Source organism: Pimephales promelas, chromosome 22 (assembly GCF_988280905.1).
Source record: "Pimephales promelas chromosome 22, fPimPro1.hap1.1, whole genome shotgun sequence".
Lineage (NCBI taxonomy): Eukaryota > Metazoa > Chordata > Actinopteri > Cypriniformes > Leuciscidae > Pimephales > Pimephales promelas.
Window position 1 is genome coordinate 28,525,007 of NC_142790.1, and position 25,650 is coordinate 28,550,656.

A 25,650-nucleotide genomic window follows, 5' to 3' on the forward strand; every position below is an offset into this window, starting at 1 on the left:
GAGGATGAGCAACACTTTCTGCTCTTCTATCCCAAATATACTAATATAAGAGAACCTTTTCTGCCCAGATTTGAAACCTTGATCCCATCATTCTTTGAACTAACTGACACCGAAAAAAAATTTTCTTTTTGCTCTTACAAAATGATAGTACAGCTGCACTAGCGGCTAAATATGTGTTAGCTATTGACAACGCTAGAGAAAGCTAATCTCTCGAGTGACCCAATGTATTTATTTATTTATTAAAATGTATTTACAATGCTACATATGACATGATTTATAACTGTATGTTTATTATTTATATATAATTTGTGGATGCTTTGAATTTAATTATTACCAAACCATCAGTTTTAAAAAATTACAATATTTGATTTGCTTGAGGAAAGAGCATTTGCATCTGTTTTTCATCAAAACGGGGTAAAAAAATACCGTACGATCAGACGGTAACAGTTCAAAAGCACGAGAAGACGCCTCTAATCATTCATAACATTATTTGCCTTATTTACTCAGTAGCATTTCGATGTCAACAAATAATTCAGAATATCATAACTTTCGATTTCAATGAAATTCATTCTCTGTTGTGGCTTATACTTACGGTATATGATCGGTCCACACTTCCCATTTAAGTTTATTGTCAAAAAAAACAAGATATCGAAAATGTGGCTGCCTTATAATTGAAACATAATTTATACTCATATCCTTTTTTGTTTCCTTTGTTACTACAGAGATAGTCAGTGTTTGAAATATTGCTAAATTTAAATACAACCAAACATATGTCACTCCTTACCATCTATTGCAAAATAAATAAATAAAATAAATAAAAAAATTCAACAAAATGCAAACCAAACCATGTTGAATGAAATCAAGTAAATGTTTATTCAAAGTCCACATTAGAACATTCATTAATTTAATCTTACCAGTAAGATTGTCCCTGAAAGGAGTAGAAATATAAAAAAACTGCATCTTCAGCTGAGTAGTCTTTGAGCAGGGTCTCTCCTTCAGATCCAGCCATGTGTCTTCCAACATACTCCAGTAGGAATTCACCTGGCTCAATATGTTTTGTGGCGATTACTCCAAAACCTAATAAATTGGGTATAAATAAGTGTAAATTAAGTATGAGAAAAGATTCATAAAGTTGTTAAGGTTGTCTAAACTGTTTTAAATGGTAGCCCTGCTTGGAAAACAAATACGATATCTACATCTAAAAGTGCAAAACTACAAAACTCATATGTATCATGACACTGAATATTGATAATTTCCATTGTTAAACAGGCCCCCGGAGTCTAACTGGCAGTTACATACAAATAATATCAAGATCACTCGCACATCTACACAATGGAGTTTAATTTAGAGACATCAGCAGCTAGCATAAATACAGGCAGGAAAACAGATATAAATCCACCTTTAACTGATTCAATCATGTTTTTTTGTTTCTCTTGTGTTTTTTTTAACAGCCTGTTGTTTTTAGCTACACATTTTAAACCCAACCATTCGACATTATTTAGAGACCAAACTTAGCTTTTAATTAAGTTTTGCAAAGTCATACTGATGGCAGAATTGAATGCCGTAACTTACCTTTCTCTTCACACATTAATTTTTTCTCGAATGTGTCTTTATCTTTCCCCGAAGCAATGAAGTACAAGGCTTCCTTTTCAGGAGAAACTGTTTTGGGTCTCATTTTCCTGTGAAATATAAGAACATTTTATGCAGGATATAGTGCATATGCTAAGTAAAAAAAAAAAAAAGAAAGAAAAAGAAAATACTCTTAAAAAAAACTCCTTAGAATTGTGTAGACAATAACTTATTGAAAAGATGACAATGTGGCTGATAATTTACTACATTTTTACTATACTTTTTATATCAAGTATTTTTATAAAATCATTTTAAAAAGAAACTGAATATCAATAATACCAATCTGCATGCACATTTACATTGTAAGAGGATGCAAAAACATTGTATAATGTTAGCATTTACAACTCATCATAAAATGAAGTTAGAATGTACAACTTACCTTTTACTTCGGAAAGAAAAAAAGTGAGATGAGAAATGGCTCAGTGCGCTTAGGATCTTGGGATCTTGTAGGTAGATAAATCTTTAAACTATAATAGAAAGATAACTCTCCAATGTAGGAAACAATCTCGTTGAAGTCTTCTAAAGTTGTGCTCTTCCAAATGCCAAACATGAAGTGTGAATTAGGAACCTGGAATATAGATATACGTTCTGCTATCTGAGGAGTGATTGGGCCATCGGATAAACCACAGTTAGCCAACATTACTATTGGTTCTGTTATGCAAATGTTTTGTGATTGAAATCAAATAGCTAGATTAACATAAGGGTAGAATCTGTTGGTAAATTAGTTTTAAATCCAGTTGTAAACATCAACTGGATCAGGAAAAAGTACTTTTCATTATTAGTATTATTTTGCATGCATTTTAAATAGAGCACAGAACACAAACCTATATCAATGGCAGATAAAACATGATAAAGTTAATAAAGGAAAAGTTCAAAAATAATATCAAACTATGGGATGGTGCAGCATTTAAAGAAAGTAGGCGATATACAATTAATTTACTATTTAAAAGATTTTAAAAGACAGAAAAAAGTAATTTACCACAATGTAAAAAAATAAATAAATAAAAAATCTGCTCATTTATAAATCAAATGATGTTATAGGGATGTAGCAGATTATCATGGGCATTCATATTTTTGTTGGTTTAACTAAACCTTTATACCACATCTGAAACGAAAGCTCATATTAATAGTACCTCTTGTTGAATCTCTCAAAAAATACATGCAGAGTCCTCAGAGTGTTTTAAGTATAGGATGACTTGTTTAAGCATATGTATTTTTAGGTCTAAGGTAAACTTTCACAGCCTGGCCTTTGAAGCCGTTCTCCATAGAGATGCTAATGTCCTGCAGGTAGTGGGGGTTGCAGCTCAGTCCACTCAGGGACTGAAAACACAGTGAGAAAGCGTCCGATCACATCCATTGGGATATGTTTCAATCAGCTCTGTAATTTAGCAGAGCTGTTTACAATACAGTCAAATCACACCACATGTATTTTTACACGTTTATATATCAATGTTTATACTTAAACACATTAACATTTTCTAAGACAGCCCTTGTTTTAGCAGGTGGGGAATAAATGAAATATGATGAGTATGTCATAAATCTTGCTTTAGTAAGCAGACACTTGAGAGCTTAATGTTACTTACTCAGACTGTTAGTATTTAACAGATATGTTAGCTCAAATACAAAAACTTATACAATTGATAATACTTGATAATACATATTTGGAATGTCTAAAACATGGATGTGGTAAATGGATCTAGGAACACAACAAAGCTAAAACCATTACTGAAACCATTTTGATTCTGTCAAAAATAATTTCTAACAATTGCACCCCTTACATGTCCAGTCAGTCCCTAATTCAATTTTTTAAGATGTTTTCAAAATATCCACAGTGTATTTTTTAATGTATGTTTGTTTTTATTTGGTGTGGCTCAGATGATGAGTCATAAAATAAATTATGAATGGAAGTGCATGTTTATGTTATTTTTGTGTTGTTGTTTTTTTGTCCCAAAATAAGAAACCGTAAGTGAGTGCTTGTAATAACTTCCAGTTAAAAAATATTCATAATTACCGGTTGCTTACATTGCGCTCCTCACAAAGATTAATACATTTTTTAGGTTAAAGAGCTAAGGAGGTTAAATCCACAAATATCTTAACTGTTATCCATAAGCCAACTGCAATTAAGACATTTGATCAAGAAGTTTATGACAAAGAGAACGATATCTAGCACAGAGAAACAACCTGTAGGAGCGGGATTTGATCAATGTGAGTGTGAGCGGCACACAAGTGGAACGTTTGCTTGGATTGGGTCGAGCGCAATGCAATCTTTGCTCAAATGTTTTGATTGGGATTAAAGATTTTTAAATAAAATGCCATAGAGAAACAGATACCATATTATTAAGATATCCACAGAACTAACCATTTAAAAAGTAAAATTCCTGTTTTTTACATAATGAACCTAAACACAAGTATTTTACTTTTAAAAATCCTATTTACTTTAACTTTTTTAACGTTTTACATCAACCACCAGTATGTAAACGTTGAATTAACTATAAAGTAAGGTGAAGTAAATGAGTGACAGCCCTTTTCACGTCCCTAAGTTGTGGCCAAAATGTTTTTCCAGCTTTTGCGAAGAGTAGAGCAGACAATATAATAAGTGCCGAAGCAAAAACAGTCGATACACTTGTTACAACTGAACAGGTTATTTACAAATAGTTGATGAATGAATCAGCTTAGATGAATAGCTTATTTACAACAACAATATGATTTTCTGTCTTAATTCTGCCTCTGATTGTTTCACTGCTAGTATATCTGCTAGTGAATTGAAGCATTTAATGTAGTCTATTAACACCTGGTCTAGCGAGATAAAAACATGCAGGAAGTTACTAAACTGCAATCATCTGTGATTATCATATGTAAAGGCAAATTTACCTAGCTTGAATGTAAATCGTTAACCACACATTCCAAAAGAATAGTTTTAAGCACTATGTCAATGAAAGGATATTGCTGTTTTTTGTAACTAAAACAACTCAATTCACACTAGTGAATAGCTGCTACTATATGGCTACTTCACATCTGGGTCATTCACCCTTCTCAGTGTTTATTTTGCGATAATAGACGGCTGGATGTAGCCTACATCCCTTACTCACTTTACTAACTAACCAACAAATTATTTAAATAACAAAAAAAAGTTAGTAAAACTTAATGTTAGTAAAAAAATAAGTGGTTGGTTCATTTTCATTAATTTGGTTAAAAAACAATATTAATAAATGGAAACTTATAAAGTGCTACCCATTTTCAATGAGGTTGTGTTTTTTAAGAGTTACTATAAACTTATAAACGGTTGTGTTTTTATGAGCTCATATGAATAAGATAAATACACTTAATTAATGTATTATAATAGCATTGGTTACTTCAGATTACTGAATGCATTAAATTACCGACATTAAAGGAATAGTTCACTTTGAAATTAATTTTTGATATGTTTTATCTTACCTCAAGGGCATCCGAGATGTAGGTGTCTTTGTTTCCACAGTATTTTCAATTTTGACATTTTTTGGTCAAACCGTTCTTGTCTATCAGTCCAACACTATCTCACGACCAATTCGTACGAATTTGACGCATGATTAAAAAGTGTCTAATTCGTACTAATTCGTACGACCTCACTCGTACTAATTCCTACGATTTGTCTAAACCCACGTGATGGTTAGGTTTAGGGGCGGGGTCAGGGGTAGGTCATTCGTACGAATTCATACGAATTGGCCAATTCGTAAAATATGTACGATTTAGCAAAATCGTATTAATTCGTACGTGTGAGGTCGTATGAATTGTTACGAATTAGCCACTTTTTAATCATTCGTCGAATTCGTACGACTTGGTCGTGAGATCGGGTTGATCAGTCATACACTGGAGGTGAAGGGGGTCCACCAAAGAGCAGCACAGAGAAGTCCAAACCGCAATGAAAGACGATTTCGGGATATCTAAATATGTTTAGTAAAAGGTAAAACTTCCGAAATCTCTGTGTAAATATTGAGTGACGTCACACGCAAGCGATCACTTCCGGCGTAACATTGAACTGATTCAGTTCGGTTCAGTTGGACATTGAACAACAGATTCAGATCACTGTGATTACAAGAGGTAAAACGATATAAATACTGTTGGTTTTCTCACACAAACCGCTCATTTCGTGTCTTAGGCCATCAATGTGTACTTACATTTACGAGTCATTAAATCATGTTTAATTTGGACTTCTCTGTGCATGCTTTTTGGTGGACCCCCTTAGCCTCCAGTGTATGACTGATAGACAACAACGGTTTGTTGAAAAATGTCAAAATTGAAAATACTGTGGAAACAAAGACACCTACATCTTGAATGCCCTTGAGGTAAGCTAAAACACATCAAAAATTAATTTCAAAGTGAACTATCCCTTTAAGAAAGTACTGGACCATGTGTTGTTTATTTGGAGTTCCATGCATATTTAATCTAGTTCACTGTTTACTCACCAATACATTGGTATAACCCCAATTAATTTACTATTTAAAAGATTTTAAAAGACAGAAAAAAGTAATTTACCACAATGTAAAAAAATAAATAAATAAAAAATCTGCTCATTTATAAATCAAATGATGTTATAGGGATGTAGCAGATTACCATGGGCATTCATATTTTTGTTGGTTTAACTAAACCTTTATACCACATCTGAAACGAAAGCTCATATTAATAGTACCTCTTGTTGAATCTCTCAAAAAATACATGCAGAGTCCTCAGAGTGTTTTAAGTATAGGATGACTTGTTTAAGCATATGTATTTTTAGGTCTAAGGTAAACTTTCACAGCCTGGCCTTTGAAGCCGTTCTCCATAGAGATGCTAATGTCCTGCAGGTAGTGGGGGTTGCAGCTCAGTCCACTCAGGGACTGAAAACACAGTGAGAAAGCGTCCGATCACATCCATTGGGATATGTTTCAATCAGCTCTGTAATTTAGCAGAGCTGTTTACAATACAGTCAAATCACACCACATGTATTTTTACACGTTTATATATCAATGTTTATACTTAAACACATTAACATTTTCTAAGACAGCCCTTGTTTTAGCAGGTGGGGAATAAATGAAATATGATGAGTATGTCATAAATCTTGCTTTAGTAAGCAGACACTTGAGAGCTTAATGTTACTTACTCAGACTGTTAGTATTTAACAGATATGTTAGCTCAAATACAAAAACTTATACAATTGATAATACTTGATAATACATATTTGGAATGTCTAAAACATGGATGTGGTAAATGGATCTAGGAACACAACAAAGCTAAAACCATGATATGATTTTCTATCTTTTAACTTATTTATATTTTTAAACATAAACGAGGATATTGTAGAGATTACCATATTGTTGTTTTACTGTCTACCTCTCAGCAACAAAAACTAGTGATTGAATGTGTATGTATGTAAATATTCACTGATTCAAAAAAATAAACAAGGTCCTATACACTTGGCATTAACTTATATATTTTTTTTAGATACAATCATATTGGGACAATGATATACAGATGTAATCAGGATCTGAATGAGTTTGATCTTGTCTACTTTCGGCCATGATGATTGCAAACGAGGATGAAATAAAAGCTGTATTTAAATGGAGCAGTCCAGTTTATTTAAAGTACATTGGTAAAACCACAATGAGCTGAAAAACCATACACTGATAAGAACCGACAAAAAAGGAACAAAACACAGACAGAAACCTAACACTTTCAAGTAGGTTGAAATCCAATCACACATGGTGACATACACGTTTAAAGTGACTATGTGTAAACAGCCATTTGTCTTTTTAATTTCTTGTGATCAGATTGATGAAAATTCATGTTAATAACAGGTGTAAATGTGGCTCGATGTACATAATTTTCTTAGATTTTTAATTAAATTCATTATTGCTGTTGTTTTGTTTTGGTGTAAGACTACCCCAGGTGAAATACACCAATATGAAATTAACAGGAGTAAAAATGTATTGTTAATTGTTAAACGGTAATTGTAACGTAGTAAAGGACTTTTAATGACTTACATAAAATGTTGCAGACAAAATAATCTGAAAGTTATATGGTGTTTATTTCTTTGGGACATTTAAAATAAATATATTTTATTAAAACTAATCTGAAGTAAATAATAAGATCCATCACAAAATCTATGTTATAACTAAGTCTTAAATTTACTTTTATATTTGTTTTTTGTTTTTTTGTTTCTTTTGTTTTTTGCAGTGTATAAGGTCAAAATTTTCTTGATTGACACTGGGCTAGTCCAATCACATCTTTAATCACCTCCCCCTCTGGGCTAAGAGAGCGTGCAGTGTCAGTGAGTATCTGTCAAAATAGTCAGAGCGATGGAGAAGAAACACAAGGAATGTGCAGAGAAATGGCGTGAAAAAAAAAAAAAAGAAACTGCCTTCAGTGTCTGATTAGGAGTGAGGGGGATCATGAGAGACATTGAGTGTAGAGAACTGTTTGTTAGAGATATTTGACAATTACGCATTTTATTAGAATTATAATGAGAGTATAAGACCCGTTTGTAAACCATGTTTTTTGTCAAAATAAAAGCTGAATGCCGTTTCCATCAAAATAAAAGATAATGTTTTTATATCTCTTTCAAGTTACAGAAATTAGTTCTAAGCTAATAATGAAAGTTGCTTTTATTTTTCAGTGCATGTGTTTTACAATATATGGCTATAACTGTCTTGTGATTAATATTATAACTATGATTAATTATGTATTATGTAATGTAGACAGACATTATATCCCAACTAAAAGAGTTTTGAGTTTTTCTTTGTTCAATTTGCACACTGAATATGGGTTGGAGCTCTTAAATTTGAACTCTCAAAGTGCACCAGATTGATGAATTTAACATTAAAGGGTTAGTTCACCCAAAAATGAAAATTCTGTCAGTATTTACTCGCCCTCATGTTGTTCCAAACCCCGTGAGACCTTCGTTCATCTTCGGAACACAAATTAAGATATTTAAGATATTAAGATCGCTCCTGCATACAGTCCATAGGCTTCTTGAGGGAATGACTCTTGATGGCATAGAAAAGTCATTAAAGACATCGTTAAAATAGTCCAAGTGACTACAGGGGCTCAATCTGAACTTTAGGCTATAATAAGCTATACAATGAGAAATAAAGCAAACAATTCAGTTAAACATAAGTCAGCTCTCTAATAGGCTACAAAGTTAAAGTTAAATAGCCTACATAATAAAGTTATAAAACTTCACTTTGCCCTCAGCCAAAACAATTTGCCATGGCACAAACTATATATTAATATAGTTTAGCATTGTTTGGTCTCATAAGATAAAATAAAAACATGCACTGAAAACTTATGTATATGGTTGATTATTTGTCAAGATAAGTAATTGTTTTTCATAGATTAAAATAGCTTTTAAATTACGCAAACTGGCAATATTATATTGGTTTTAAACATCTCCCCTTAAAACGCTATTGGTCTCGACTATTTAAATAAAGTTACAGGAATATGACTTGGCCTGAAAAAAAATTCAGTCAGAAGAATTTTTTTCACTTTAATCCCTGCATAAATACTATAGATGACCAGGTGCAGGCAGAAGCTAAAGCTTATTATGCCTGCCCTTAACTTTAGAATGAAATGTAACTTATTAATGACAACATCTGTTCATAAAAATAACATTAACACTTTCGTGAACCATTGTCCACACCAGAAGCAAGCCTGCACTCTAAAAAATGCTGGGTTGTTTTAACCCAACTTTGGGTCAAATATGGACTAACCCAGCCGTTGGGTTAAATTTTTACATTACATTTTTAACCCAGCATTTTGGGTTTGTCCATATTTGACCCAAAATTGGGTTAAAACAACCCAGCATTTTTTAGAGTGTGTCTAATTCATTTTTATTCTTTTATAGTTTTCCAATGTTATTCTCTTGTAATATTTTTTAAACTGAAAAATAGATGTGGCTTGTTTTAACTCATTACAACAGCTATTCCACAATTTAACTCCTTTATTTGATAAACAGTGTTCTCTTAATGTAGAATGTACTTGTGGTTGGTTAAATATACATAATCCTCTAAGATCATATTTACTTTCTCGTTGGGAAAATAATAATTGCAAACATTTAGGAGTTTTATTATATTTGACTTGATAAATAAATTTTAACGTGTACAAATCGACAAAATCATAAAACTTCAAAATTTTTGATTGATGAAACAGTAAATTACTTGGTGCATTGTATGGGGCATAATTAATTTATCTAATAACCTTCTTTTGTAATAAAAAGATTGGATTAGTTCTAGTTTTGTATGTATTTCCCCAAATTTCAATACCATACATTAAGTATGGTGTAACAAGTGAAGTATAAAGTAAATGTAATGCATTTTTACTCAAGATATATTTTAGATATTTTAGATCATTTTAGATACTTTCTTCTGAACATTAAAAATATGCGGTTTCCATGTCATTTTACAATCAATAATTACTCCAAGAAATTTTATATGATTTACTCTTTCTAAAATATTTTTATTAATAGTAATCCTGATCTCATTATTTAACTCTTTATTACTAAATACCATGAATTTCGTTTTATTTAAATTTAGTGACAATTTATTTAAATCAAACCAATTCTTTAGTTTATACAATTTTTTCTCTACCACCAACACAAGCTCTGTAAGATTTGGGTCAGAACAATAAATTGTTGTATCATCCGCGAAAAGAATAAAATTTAAAACATCCGACACTTTGCATATATCGTTTATATATAACAAAAATAACTTAGGGCCCAAAACAGAGCCTTGCGGAACGCCACAATTAATGTGGCGTTAATATACAGTTAATATATAAACATCTTGTGAGAAAGACTGGTATTGCCAATGCAATTGGAGAATTGTATTTTAAACTTAGTAGTTATTTCATCTCACTCATTAGATGGGGTTGGTGGTTTTAATAGGAGTTGTTGGTATACATATTCAAGGGCGTACACAGTTCAGTTGTGTGTATGTTCATATGTAGTGGGCCAGTCTGGGCCAAAATGCCCAGGCCGATTTTTTTTGTCCCAGTCCAGCCCTGGGCGGACTGATAATACTGGAGCACCAACTAGCGTTCATGACTTTTTTTTACAGTCTATGCCTCAGCTAATAAAAAAAAAAAAAGCAGTGAACATGAACGAAGACGCTGACGAGACCCCTTCGGTTGGTCCTGTGGATGGGAAATTTAGTTATAAGAACGAACCGATGGAAGCGTCATTAAGAGCATGGTTGTTGTGTGCAAGCTATGCAACAAGGAATTCGCATATCACATCGACCCTCAAGTTTCACCTCAACGCAAAACATATACAATTGCACTGGGGCCTGTTTCAGAAAGGAGGTTAAGTGAAAACTCTGAGTATGTTAACCCTGAAATGAGGGAAACTCTGGGTTTTCCGTTTCAGAAAGGGAGGTAAGTTAAACCTGAGACAGCAGAGTAAGTCAAGCCCATTTCTGAAAGAGAGGTAACTTATACTCAGAGTCAGTTACCATGGTAACTTACTCCGTGAACCTAACCTGGTCGGGAGCAGGTTTTCTTCAGTAAACTCAGAGTTTCTTGCGGTCTCCTCCCCTTTTTTAAAGAGGAAGTGCTGTTAAACACCAACAATAATACTAAAATGTATTTACACATTCTTTAAGGAATAAATATTGTTTGTCCATGGTTTAATTGACTAAATCTGTTTTGTAGCACTTTGCCAAAAAATAAAAGGATTTAAAACGTTTGCTAAACTTTTATTTGATTACCACCGTTTTTGATAATATATTTCTATTAAATCATTAAAAAAATTGGAATAAAAAACATTTAATAGAACTCACTTATTTTTCAAACATAATTTAATAAGTTATTAATGATAAAAAATAAGATGTTAATCTTATTCATAATCAATTATTGAAGTTAGTTGATATGTTTTATTGAACAAATGTTTAATTTATTTAACTGTCATTTTAACTGATGATAATAATAACCGTAATTTAAGAATGCAGTTTATATATTTAATAATTGTTTAATACCATAAACCGTGATATTTTCTGAGATGTTTCTCAACTCTCCCCACATGGGGGAGTCCCCCACCCCACCCCCACAAGTTACTCAGCAACTTTTACTCATGTTTTAAATTAACTACTTTTTACTTGAGTGAATTTTTAGACTGGTATTTTTACTTTAACTTAGGTAAAATTTTATCAAAGTAATAGTAGCCTACTTTAGGTTGAATAACAGTAAGTTTTAATTCTTTCAAATTCACAATATACAATTGCATGAATTATTCTTGAATTGATCAAAGTGTGTAGAGGGAGAAGGTTACATAAAAAATATACCTTTTAAAAATGTATGTTAAATCCACTATTGTTTTATACTTAATTGGTTTATGTAGTAGCCTATTTAATGTAATTGCATCATATTTTATTTTAAATTACAGAAGAATTAAGAGTAATCCCTTTAATTAAATTACAATATTTAGATTACTTGGTAATTAAAAACACCTCTTTTTGTCTGGCGCTGTTGCCATGGTGACTCATAATATCTGTGCTCCATTGATAATGGCTTTTTATAGTTGTGGTGCAAGCGCTTAACTCAGAGTCGGTCAACTCAGAGTTGATTGAACTAACTCATTTCAGCTGTTCTGTAACCGAAAACTCAGAGTTTCCCATCTCAGGGTAAGTCAACTCTGAGTTCAAGCTTTAACTCAGAGTTGGTTGAACCTCCTTATTGAAACGGGCCCCTGGTCTGTTGGATTTGGTTGAACAAAAATAAACAATATTTTGTTGCTTAAGCTTATGTGTTCAGTCATTATTAAATGATATACTAAAAATCCATGTGAGAAAAAATCTTCTCACTGTTCTCAGTTCAAATATTTATGCAATTAAAATGCGCTTAATTTCGATTTATTAATTACAAAGCCTCTAATTAATTAGATTTTTTTTTAATCGAGTCCCGGCCCTAAAAATAATATATATAATTTATAGGGCTGTGCAAAAGTTAATTGCGATTAATCGCATCCAAAATAAAAGTCTGTTTTACATAATATATTTGAGTGTGCTGTATATAATTATTTTATATAAATACCTATGCATGCATGTATATATTTAAGAATTATTTGCTCTTAAATTCTGTATATATATATAAATACATAATCTATATTATATAAATATAAATATTTTATATAGGAATAACACATTTTCTTAAACATATACATGTATGTGTGTGTATTTATATATACAAAATAATTATATACAGCACACACAAATATATATGTAAACACAGACTTTTATTTTGGATGCGATTAATCGCAATTAACTTTTGCACGGCCCTAATAATTTACTCACACATTCTAAGTGATCTTATGAACCACTGACAACTCCTAAATAACTGGTTTGTAAATAATGCTATACTTCATTTAGATGTAAATTGTTCATTAATAAAGTATGAAAATACAATTATTAAACACATTATAGATATGCTATTAAAACAAGAAAAAAAACATTTATAGCTGTATTTACATATATACTGCTTATTAATGTATTTTAATGCTTAATAAATTGTGAATTATCAGTTCACTAATGCTTAACTAATGATTAATACCATGCAGTTATTATAAAGTTACTGAAAGTTCCTATAAGCAGCCAGTTCACCAGCAGCTCTACAGTCTCAGAGGCTTTGGGACAGCAAGGCATTCAGACAATAGAGAAGTGTGAACGACGTGTGTTAATGGGCCATTGCAGTTCTTGCTCCAGCCTACAGGAGCGCTGCTGAGTATGGGCTTAAACACACACACACTCGCAAGTCCCCACTTGGTCAAAAATGTAAAAAATTCACCAGAGCGTTTTTTAGTTGATTTTAACATGTTTTAAGGCATAACTAACAGGGGACTTGAAAAATGTCCCCACTTCCCTCGGCGGTCCCCTGTTGGTGAGTGTGTAACGACACCAAAGTCCCCTCTTAGATAGGTAGACAAGTACACACACACACACACACACACACACACACAGAAACATCTTACATAGCAAAGAGAGAACACTAAATATCACACACAGATGCAAGAATATGTGTTTGTGCTCTGCTCTGGTTTTATCAAAAATCATTCTGAATCATACAGAAACACATTCAACATCATCACATCAGATCCGGATCAATAAACATCAGACATTTCAAATATCCTCACTCAGAAATACACCGCGTTATAACATCGCTTCATGCTGACCGGTGATGTATATTACAAATACTGTGTGTGTGTGTGTGTGTGAGTCATGTCTCAATAATGTTTGTTTAACTAATTTCACCCAGAAATTATTAGTAAATTTCACAAATAACTTCAAAGTAACACATCGCGTTAAATGTGAATTTTTACGACGTTTATCTCTGACATCCAAATGAAACTGGTTATTCTTGCTTTACAATCCAAATAGAGCATTCAAGTCAACACCCAAAGTTTATCTTATCAAACTTTGCGCAGTTAAAAAGAGCATTCGTGTTTTTGAATTCATTTGAGTTAAGTTGATTTAAATCCTCACATTTAACTTCAAATTGCAAGTTCAGTTCTGACTGTCACACGACCCCACATCATCACGTCATGACAGAAGCGTTCGAGGAATATCCTTCATCATATCCATCACTCTAAACAATACTGGGTTGTTTTAACCCAAAATTGGGTCAAATATGGATGGACAAACCCAATTTTAACCCAACTACAACTTTCACTGTACATTTTTAACCCAATATTTGTGTTTGTCCATATTTGACCCAAATTTAGGATTTTAGAGTGATGTATTGTGCTGTTATTGTGAACATGCTCTCCATACTTCCAGAAAACCAGGAAGCTTTACATTCACACACACAACCCAAGCTTTAAAAGCTCGTAAACACCAGTGATATTTCATAAACGCAATAGTCCACGACTAAAGTCTGTCCCAGCTAACAATTTTACCTTCTGGGAGTGTTCTGGGAACGTTAGTTTTTGGGTCCCAGGAACGCAAAATAGAAGAAATGAAGAGTTCAGATGCAAAAGCCTCTAAGTGCCATTTGAAATTTTCTTCTAAAATGATCATTTTTATCAAGCTTATATATTTAAGTTCAGTGATTTCACTTAAATTGCAATGAAGATTACCTATTAATTGTCATTTAAGTAAAATTACTGAACTTAAATATACAAGCTTGATAAAAATGGTCATTTTAGAAGAAAATTTCAAATGGCACTTAGAGGCTTTTGCATCTGAACTCTTCAAATATAACCTAAAAAAAAGCTACAGCTTCCTAGAACGTTCTCGTTTGGTTCCCAATGGGAACCGTCCGGGAACGTTGTGTGTTTGCTGGGGTGTTGTACAAGTGTTTCGACTGTGTGCCATTGAGTCAAGAAAACAAGACGTACATCACAGCGACCGTTGGGATGAATAGATGTGACAAACACACACTGATAAACAAGAGTTTCTGCTGACGTCATCCAGCATTAGCATGTGAAAGCACTGTGATGGATGAGTGTGTGTGTGTGTGTTCAGTCTTATAAGAAACCAGCCGTAAGCTCCTTTCCAAATCTGATCTCAGCTGGAGAACCGTTTCTCGGGACGCTCGTGATGTGTCATGAGGGACATGTTTGTGTCTCCGTTTAGCGAAGATAATGAGTGTTTTCTAACAGGTGTTTCTGTTGCCGGAACAGAATGGAAAATGATCTGGTCAAATGTTTGAAATAATTAGGATTTTAAAATGTCTCTTCTGCTCAGCTGGGCTGCACTTACTTAATCAAAAAATACAGTAAAAATCTGAAATATTATTACAATGTAAAATATCTGTTTTCTATGCGAATATATAGTAAAGTGTAATTTATTCCTGTGATTTTCAGCATCATTACTCTAGTCTACAGAGTCACATGACCCTTCAGAAATCACTCTAATATGATGATTTGTGGATCTCTATGTAGTCTCATGAGTAATAAAGTGTCCCTCCAGTCAGCCGTATAACTGCAAACTGTGAAACACAAATCTGTTGTGTGTGTGTGTCACACACTGCCTCCTCGTTCTCCTCCACAGATGAAAATAAAGACATTGATCCGCTGTGGAAGTGTGTTGTGAAGTGTGTGTCTCTATGGGACAGTAAACCACAGCCTGACCGTCATCACATTAAAACACACACACACACACACACAGTGCAGGAGAAGGCAGACGTGACACACAAATGCATTGTTGCTCTAAACGTCCGTGTATTTCCAATGCATGAGCCGAGCGTCTCTAATGCACGAGTTAAAGCCGTTCAGCAGGATGATGTTAGCAGTGTGTGTGAGGCACGTGTTCAGTGTGTATCTGCACATCTCTGTCCCAGCGGACGCTTCTGTGACTCGCTCGTCTCTGGTCGTGATGTAACGCCTCACTCTATTGTGTCTCGTCAGTTCCTCGTCATCGTGTGTTTCTGAGCCAAACGCCTCGAGCTGATCCAGCGGGACGGCAGAGACGCTTTCGGGACACACTCGGGACACACTCGAAACACACTCTGTCACCCCTGACCTTTCTGCTCAATCCTGACAAACCTACGCCATCTTCTGACAGATTTTCTGTCAGATATATATATATATATATATATATATATAAATAATGCAAAAAAAATTATGATTATCTGTTTACATATATATATATATATATATATAAAATGTATAATTATAATGTATATATGTATTTTTATATAAATATTTATATGTATATGGCAATAATTTATAATTATATATATATATATATATATATAAATTAAGAAATAGACATAAAATTCATAATAATTTGAGATAAATAAAATGAATGTAAAATAAATATACAAGTATTAAATACATAAATTATAATATAATTAATTTGAATAAATAAAATGTAATACAATAAATGTATTTTGTGTATATATATATATATATATATATATATATATATATTAGGGCTGTGCAAAGATTAATTGCGATTAATCGCATCCAAAATAAAAGTTGTAAAAGTGTTTAACATAATATATGTGTGTGTGCGCACATGCATGTATACATTAATTTATATATATATATATATATATATATAGTATATAGTATATATATATATATATATATATACACACATAATCTATATTATATATAAATATTTTATATATGAATAACACAAATATATACATGCATGTGTGTGTATTTATATATACAAAATAATTATACACAGCACACACATATATTATGTAAACATAAACTTTTATTTTGGATGCGATTAATCGCAATTAATCTTTGCACAGCCCTAATATACATATATATATATATACAAATAAATAAATATACAAATAAACAATTTATTTATTAACTAAATATATTATTATATAAATATAGGAGTGTAAATATGGTCACATGACTGGATCAGTGACTGTAATCTCACAGTTCCTGATATGATGATGAAGAGTTATGAATATCTGGATTATCTGCTGAGATACGTCACCACATGCAAAATAATCATCTCTCTTTCATCAAAACGAATCAGGCAACAACAATAATGACAGCTCCAGCATCCCAGTGTCTCGCTCTAACATCTGTAATAGCAGTGTTAGCACATCTGTGTTATCTGGATCATATATTCACTGATAACAGGCGTTAGTTACTGAAACATCACCATGACAAACATTTTAGAGACTTCACACTCCCAGAAGGTCTGCACAACAAAAAAGTCACAAACATCATTTATACTAAACAGCCTGAACACACAGAACACCCTAGCAACCACCTAACAGTGCCATGGCAACCACCCACAAAACCACTCACAAATTTAAAGAGACATGCGCGACTCTAAATCCAAAAGCCAGTCAAACGAACAGTAGTGTGTGAGATGCGAGATACAGGCCATCTCTGTCTCATTTAATGTGCATCTGTGTGTGATCGGGCATGTTTACAGTTAAAACAATCAGCATTTTCTTTTTATATGAACATTCACACTGGTTTTGTGAACCCAATTAACCAGGAGAAGATCTGACTCACAAGAACGATTCATTGATTCACTAAATGATTCACTCTTATGAACATGCACAGGAGAGATTTTAGTGAATAACAACCTAAATATTTAATTCTGTTCCTCATATAAACCACCATATGCATATGAACCGGAATATGCACGAGACTAATGGACTTTTCCTTGAAAGCTTCAATGCACGAAAAACAGCCTTCAAAATACTTTAGAATTAAACAGGTATTTTCATTTTCATTTTTGGGCGAACTAACAGAATTAGTTGAACATTCCCAGAATACGTTGAATTTCTCTCTCATTGCCGACGTGTTTCTAGTTCTGCTGGTTCTTCAAAGACTACAGATAGAATTACAGTATCATAGATAGAGTTTATCTGTCACAAGAGCATTTGACTATCACACATGCAAACCCAAATGTTTGCATAGACCAGCTGAAATGACACTTTATCAGAGCATGGGGAGGTCAAAGGTCACTGTGAGCGGCCTGAGTATGATGTCATCTGATTGACAGGTCAATTTCTGTTTTGTTCTCTATGCTGAGACACTGAATCCGTCTGGAGGAGTCAAGCCTTCATTACTGCACACACACACACACTGAAACTGTGCTTCTGGTTAAATCAACAGTACTATATTTGGTGCAAACCCAGACAGTATATTTAACACAAGTCTGGAAGGTTTAGACACTTTATTTCGACTTGTATGCTACTCATACTAGTTTTGCTGTATGCGTTAAGTATATTGTGCACTAACAAACATACACACTTTTACACTAAAATGGAATAGAAATGCAACGTGAGAGTGAGAATATGCTGAATAAAACCTAAAAGTAGCCAAAGTAGCACATAATTAAAATGTTTGTCTGTTTTCAGAATCAAATATTAGTTTAATATTAGGGAGCATCAAGCTAGTATTCAATTCATATTTTAAAAAAAAAGTATTTAAAGCAATGTTCTGTGTTGTAGTCACATGACTTCATTTACATATAGTGCAGAAACAGTAGTGTTATGATATTATAGCGCAAGAAAGAGCATATATGATGAACACTATCAGTGAAATCAAAAGCCTCACAGTAACTCGAATCTAAAGCCTGGAAGATTAAAGAGAAAAACACACAATCTATGAATATGACAAATCATATAAGCCATCTGTTCTTTACTCAACTCTTAACAAATTGCTTATATATTTGAAAACTTTAAATATCTGCATTTATTCAAATGCAAAACAACTAATTTTAGATTTTGAATGCAAAACTATTATGTTCCCATTTTTGCATGAGTCCATAAAAGGCGCTGCTGTGGAAAGGAAGGATGTTATCATCAGACGTTGTGGTTTGACCTTCTTGCCTTATTAAGACAATGACAGCATTCTGAGTCTGCTCTTACATTAGTAGCGCTACCCCTGAGCACTTCCTGTGACATCACGCCACGTTACCAGGACAGCAGAACCTCTGAAAGGTACGAGTCCACCCACACACACACATACACACACAGACCCTTCTCCAGCTCCGAGGACAGGATGTAGTCACTAACCACAGGAAGTGAGATCGCACGTGGCTTAACCTGCTGCTTTCAGTGACATTCAAAACTAACGCTTTCACCAAATATGTGTGTGTTTTTACAATCACTGAGACACTATTACAGTTTTTATCGTTAGTTTGAATTGAATTTGTATATTTTCTGTTTTCCTTTTAGTTTTAGTAATTTTGTTGAGTGTTTTTGCCATTTTATTTGTTTTTTATTTTTATTATATTATTATTTCAAGTTTTCCATTTCTCTGGATTCTGTTTTAATGGTTTAAATAACACTTAATAACCAAAAAGGATGACTGAATGCGTATTTAACAGTTTAATAATTTAAAATTTTTATAATAGAGCCCAATGAAATTATTTTTTTTTTTTCAAAAATTCTGTTTTTTTCTGGATTTATTGATTACCGGTAAATACAAATTTATTATGAAAAACAGTTTTCAATTTAATTTAGTTAAAGTTTTAGTAATTTTGTTGAGTTTTTTTGCATTTTTATTAGGTTTTTTATTTAAATACACCCCTGTTTTTATAAATTGTTATATTTTAACTACTGAACTAAATTTCAGTCATTTTTTTTAAACAAACGATGATTTTTTTTTTTTTTTGCCTTGGCTGAAATAAAATAATTAGATTTTTTTTTTTTTAATAAAAATTTTTTTTTTTTTTTTTTTTTTGCATTTGGCTGAAATAAAATAATTAGATTTTTTTTTATTTTTAATTTTACTTTTTTTTTTTGCCTTGGCTGAAATAAAATAATTCGATTTTTTTTATTTTTAATTATAATTTTTTTTTTTTGCCTTGGCTGAAATAAAATAATTAATTTTTTTTTTAATTAAAATTTTTTTTGCCTTGCCTGAAATAAAATAATTAGATTTTTTTTAATCTTTTATTTTAATTTATTTCAGTGAATGTTTACTTTACTTAAAGAATTTTTTATTATAATTATTATTTCAGTATGACATCACTTAAACAAAGACACAGCCAGTATGTAAATCATGAATAACATAGAATTTAATTTTAAATGAAACTAAATAAAAGATTACATGATAGTGTTTTCAGAGTCAGTTATTCTGCAGATGTTGATCATACACCAGAAATACATCATTTATCCTCCAGTATTTGCTATGACACATTTCTACTAACAACCAAACACTTCTAAAACATCTTCTAAATGCAGGCAGTGAAATATCTGCACAATCTAAGCGGTGTCCCCTTGCCTGTAGCGAGTGTCCCGGGCTGAAAGGCATTGAGCAGACAGTGGATATGAGCAGCACATGCTCCAGTGCACCGCTGTGAAGTTAAGTCATGCTTATACGAGACGGATAAACAGTGTATGAAGCGACAGTCTCAGGAATGCTCAGAGAAAGCAGACTGAAAGAGTTCATTTCAGCCAACAAAGAGAATTTCACAGGACTCAGAGCGCAGCACACATTAGCATGTGTATAGCGGAGCAGGAGGCTTAAGGTGGCGGGCCGGGGGACTCCCGAAACAAGAGTGGTATTCAGCGGGATCATGGGAACGGGAGGCTCCGGGCCCTCGGACGGTCCAGGCCTGCGCCTCAGCGCTCAGATATATCACAGCTCGACAACACGCCACACAAACCTTCGCTTCAACTTGAAGAAATTATGACACAAATATGCAGTACAGGAATATCACACGTTTATCTTCAGAAATATTCACACGGTTTCATTTGAGTACAACCATTTTTGATAATACATTAGTATTAAAGCATTCATTTAGAAAAACTTTTCATTTAAAAAAAACTTATATAGTATATACTATAATATAAGTATTGTATTGTACTTATTATTAAATTGCTTCATGAATTAATTTGATTAGACATGCTTTTTTGAGAACGAATTAAGAGCATTTCAAATGGGAAAAAATGGAATTTGGGAAAAATAAATTAATTTGATAGTGCCCTAAAAATTACTTATTGTAAAACTTTTTAAAAATTGTTCTTAAACTGTGCAAGTTTATAATTAATAAAACATGCTTTTGATTGCTAAAATTTAAATGTACTGTATTAACACGGAAAAAATGGAATCAGAAAAAATGTAAAGTAAAAAATTTATTTTTGGGGAATTTTTTTAAAATAATTTAATAATTTTATAATTAAAATGAAATGAAATTAATAATTAAATAATTAATAATAAATTAATTAATTTAAAATAAATTCTTATAATAAAAATGAACAATTAAATTAATTTTAATGGGGGTGTAACAGGGCCCTGCACACACACACTGCTGTGTCATCCCTTGTGAAACAGTGTAATTAGTCCCACACTGAAACACACTCGTCACAGACTCGTCTTTTCTTAGACCGTCCCTGCAGTTCACACAGATGAGCAAGAGTGTTTGAGCCGGTGGACCGAAGCCAGTCTGACATCCGACACACACACTCACATCAGCGGGACAAATCACAATGGAAGGACACCGCCGACACACACACACTCATATCAACGGGACAAATCACAACAGAAGCACACACTGGTCTCACGTAGATCGGCTCAATCAGTTTCCTCAAACACAACACACTCACTCACTACACTCGTCATGTCTGAGTGCTGCTGTGTGTCTGTCACATTCACAATGAGCTCAAAAGTATTTTTGTGCAAACATGCATTTCTGAAAGATGTCAAACATATTAAACAAACTGCAATGCATGTCAGATTATAAATAATAACCCGTTCTAAAGCCTGAAGGGAGTCATGTGATCATCAGGACAGAGACGCAGAAACCCACGGGAGGGACAGATGCTGGAGAAATCACGCTTTCATAATCCGCCAGCAGAGGAGAAGAGGACCTGATTGAGCACAGCACTGCCACACTATTCAACAGCCAAAATGGAGGACGAACTGAGGTCACTGTCACTCATGGTGTGTGTGTGTGTGTGTGTGTGCACAAGTTCTGATATAATGCCAACATGGATAATAATAATACAATTTTTCATAAATTACAAATCTGAATCCAGTGCAAAAAACACATGAAGAACCTTCAGCTCGATGACGTACAAAACAGCTTTTCTTAAAAATTTATAGCAAACATTATTGTAATTATATATATTATATTATATAGTATAAAAGCATTATTGTAAATATGTCATATTTAGCGAAAATAATACTAATAATTATTATTATTGCACATGTTGTGATCATGTATCAACTTGATTATTATTATTATAAGTCAAAATTATATATAATGGAATTTTGTATTAAATTGTACCAAAATATTATTAATATTATTTTATCAAAATAAAAATACGATTTTTTTAAATATATATATTTTTTTTACAAAATAAGAAATATTAATAAATTATATTAATATTAATAATATTCATATTATAATATATTAATAATAATATTAATAAATTTACTATAAATATAAAAGTACTTTTTTATTGCATTTTAAATTGCAATCACACTCAGATTCTCCCTCTCCCGAGTAGGAGAAAAAACTGACTGCCGTCAGAAAAACTTCCCAGAATCCCCTGCACTCTGGCAGGAGCGCTGTATGAGACCACGAGCATCACACACACTTCATCCAAGCTGTTGAGTGACTTTACAAGCGTTTCTGCCACTTAATGTCCAATCTCACTTCACCACACACACCTTCAAAAGAGGAAGTGACTGACTGAGGTTAGACTTTCAAAATCAGAAATAACTGCAGCTTGTGTTAAAACTTCTCATCATCAAGAGACGGAAGAGACGAGAAAGATGTCGATTATCCCATCAGAGATACTGGATAATGTTGCCTCGTTCACAAACACAGCTAATGTGTGTGTGTGTGTGTGTGTGTGTGCCAGCAGATCCCCCGTCCTTGCTTTAACATTATCTTAATGAGATAAAAAGGAGAAAAATCAATCATCTTCTTAAATGGATTAGCAGAAACACACTGACACAAGCACAACTCAAATATTTGTCCTAAAGTACATGTTTACTCAGAGCTGAACACACACACTGCTCTCTTTACCTCCGTTATTGACACATTTCACAACTAGACCAGGTTAAACTAGTGCTGACTAATCCTACAACTCAACAGGCCCGAAACACCGCGTTTACGACAGCACATGGTAAACATGTTCGGGAATTTATGATCGTAATGGACTCTACAGATAAACAATCGTCACGTTATGAGTTCTTATCATGGTAAATCACAGCTAGTGTAAAGTTTCCATGATGTGAACGTGACTAACCTGACTTGAGGAACAGGCGAGGTCACGTGACCTGACAAGAATGGCAACACTGCTATTGGTAAGAGGAAACAGCAGCAATATTTCTCTCAGGCCACACGTACACACATCTAGAGAAATGAATATTCCCCCCTCCGTTTTCAATAATAAAACGTCATTATCCGCCGTCAAGCGCCATCATAACTGGGCCTACAGCATGTTCTGGCGTATAATGTGACGTTTGAGAACCTAAAACCCTGTTGACACGCCAACACATACCCAGAGTTATCAAAAATCTCCACTTTTTTTTTTAGAAATAATCATTTTCTGTGATAAAAATGGGGTTTTGGTGAAAATGAGGGGAAATATCTGCGTTTTCCCTTCCTGTAAATATAACACTCTGGGTCACTATAATCTAATTATAATAGTGATTTAATGCTGTGTAGATCTAAAGATAGGGATTTCACCATGGAGAGAATGAGTGCGGATAAACACTGTTAAGGTTATTTTGGGGTCGTGGTCCTCACAGATGAATAATTCCTCAGGTTATTTCGGACTGTTACTGGACACCTGCAAACGTCTCTACTACTTTAGAAGCTACACACACACACACACGTCTGAGATGCTCTGAAGATACGAAAGCACTCGCGTTGACCTCTAAGATCTCGGTCTCAGTCATGAACACATGAAGCACTTCCTCAGAGGACGATATTAACGCTCAGATCCTCAAATCAGTCTCAGATGCTTCTCCTAAAGTGTGTTTGGACTCAACGGAGTCACTCGTCATCATCCAGTGAGTGTATAGAGATATGAACTGAATGTGAAGAGGCTCAGATCATGTTTGAGTTCATATGCTGGGTTGTTTCAACCCAAATTTGGGTCAAATATGGACAAACCCAAATGTTGGGTTAAAAATGTAATTTAAAAATTTTCCAACATTTGGGTTTGTCCATATTTGACCCAAATTTGGGTTGAAACAACCCAGCATTGTTTAGAGTGTATCTCTGACATTGCAGAGAAATTCAGAGAAATTTGCTACTATTTCATTTCACTGCGGTCTAGATCCTATAAATGCTGGGTTGATTTAACCCATCTTTGGGTCAAATATGAACAAACTCAGCCATTGGGTTAAATGTTTCTATTACATTTTTAACCCAACATCTGGGTTTGTCCATATTTTACCCAAATTTGGGTTGAAACAACCCAGCATTGTTTAGAGTCTATCATTGCCGAAACTCTTTTCTGTATTTTTATTCAGAGAAATTTGCTACTATTTCATTTCACTGCGGTCTAGATCCTATAAATGCTGGGTTGATTTAACCCATCTTTGGGTCAAATATGAACAAACTCAGCCATTGGGTTAAATGTTTCTATTACATTTTTAACCCAACATCTGGGTTTGTCTATATTTTACCCAAATTTGGGTTAAAACAACCCAGCATTTATAGGATCTAGACCGCAGTGAAATGAAATAGTAGCAAATTTCTCTGAATAAAAATACAGAAAAGAGTTTCAGCAATGTCAGAGATACACTCTAAAAAATGCTGGGTTGTTTCAACCCAAATTTGGGTCAAATATGGACAAACCCAAATGTTGGAAAATTTTTAAATTACATTTTTAACCCAACATTTGGGTTTGTCCATATTTGATCCAAATTTGGGTTGAAACAACCCAGCATTTATAGAGTGTAAAGAGATCCAATTGCAAAAGAGTCCATTAAATGATGATGAACCCATGAAAACACGCTTCCTAAAGCTCTTTTTATACTGAATGTGTCGTGCGCAGCTTCAGACTTTGTCATTGGAGCGTTGGTTCAGGCTTTGTGTGAATAAAACTTTTGGATGTGGAAACGGCCTGCACACACACTGTTTCTCAATGGACTGACCAGAAAACACAACTCTGATGTAATGGATGATGATGCAAGTCCAATCTCTGTTTTCTGAAGGAGTCGTATATTAAAGCCACACCTAAGCTGACAGAAACATGATCTGACACGCGCTCTTCTTCATGAGAACCGTCAGAGGAGCATTGAGCAATTCCTCCACATGAAGATTACAGTCAAACATCTATGAAATATAAAGGCTTGTTCCCAACACAGAATTAAAGGATTACTGCAACTTTTCTCTCACAATTCAAACTTCTTTCACACAATTGAGAATTTATATCTTGCAATTTTGACATTTCTATGAATTCTGGGGTTACATCTCACAGTGTTTACCGCAATTTTGATATTTCTGAGTTTACATCTCGTAATTTTTCACGTTTGGCTGGAGTTCTTGCCCAGAACAGAACCATATCGTTGATCCTACAGTAAATGTATGCAGTTGCCAATCGTATTTGACGGAAGTGATCCTGACAGAACTCGCCGTTTTAACATGTTTCTCCAAAATCTTTTACATTTCTCGG

At 33.4% G+C, this 25,650-nt stretch overlaps 1 protein-coding gene across 1 annotated transcript in view; it reads right to left on the reverse strand.

Annotated features, from left to right (window-relative positions):
• The window catches only part of gfod1 (glucose-fructose oxidoreductase domain containing 1), a 40,417-nt gene that overhangs the window by 13,514 nt on the left and 1,253 nt on the right, over nucleotides 1–25,650 (reverse strand). The gene's annotated exons all lie outside the window — the stretch shown is intronic.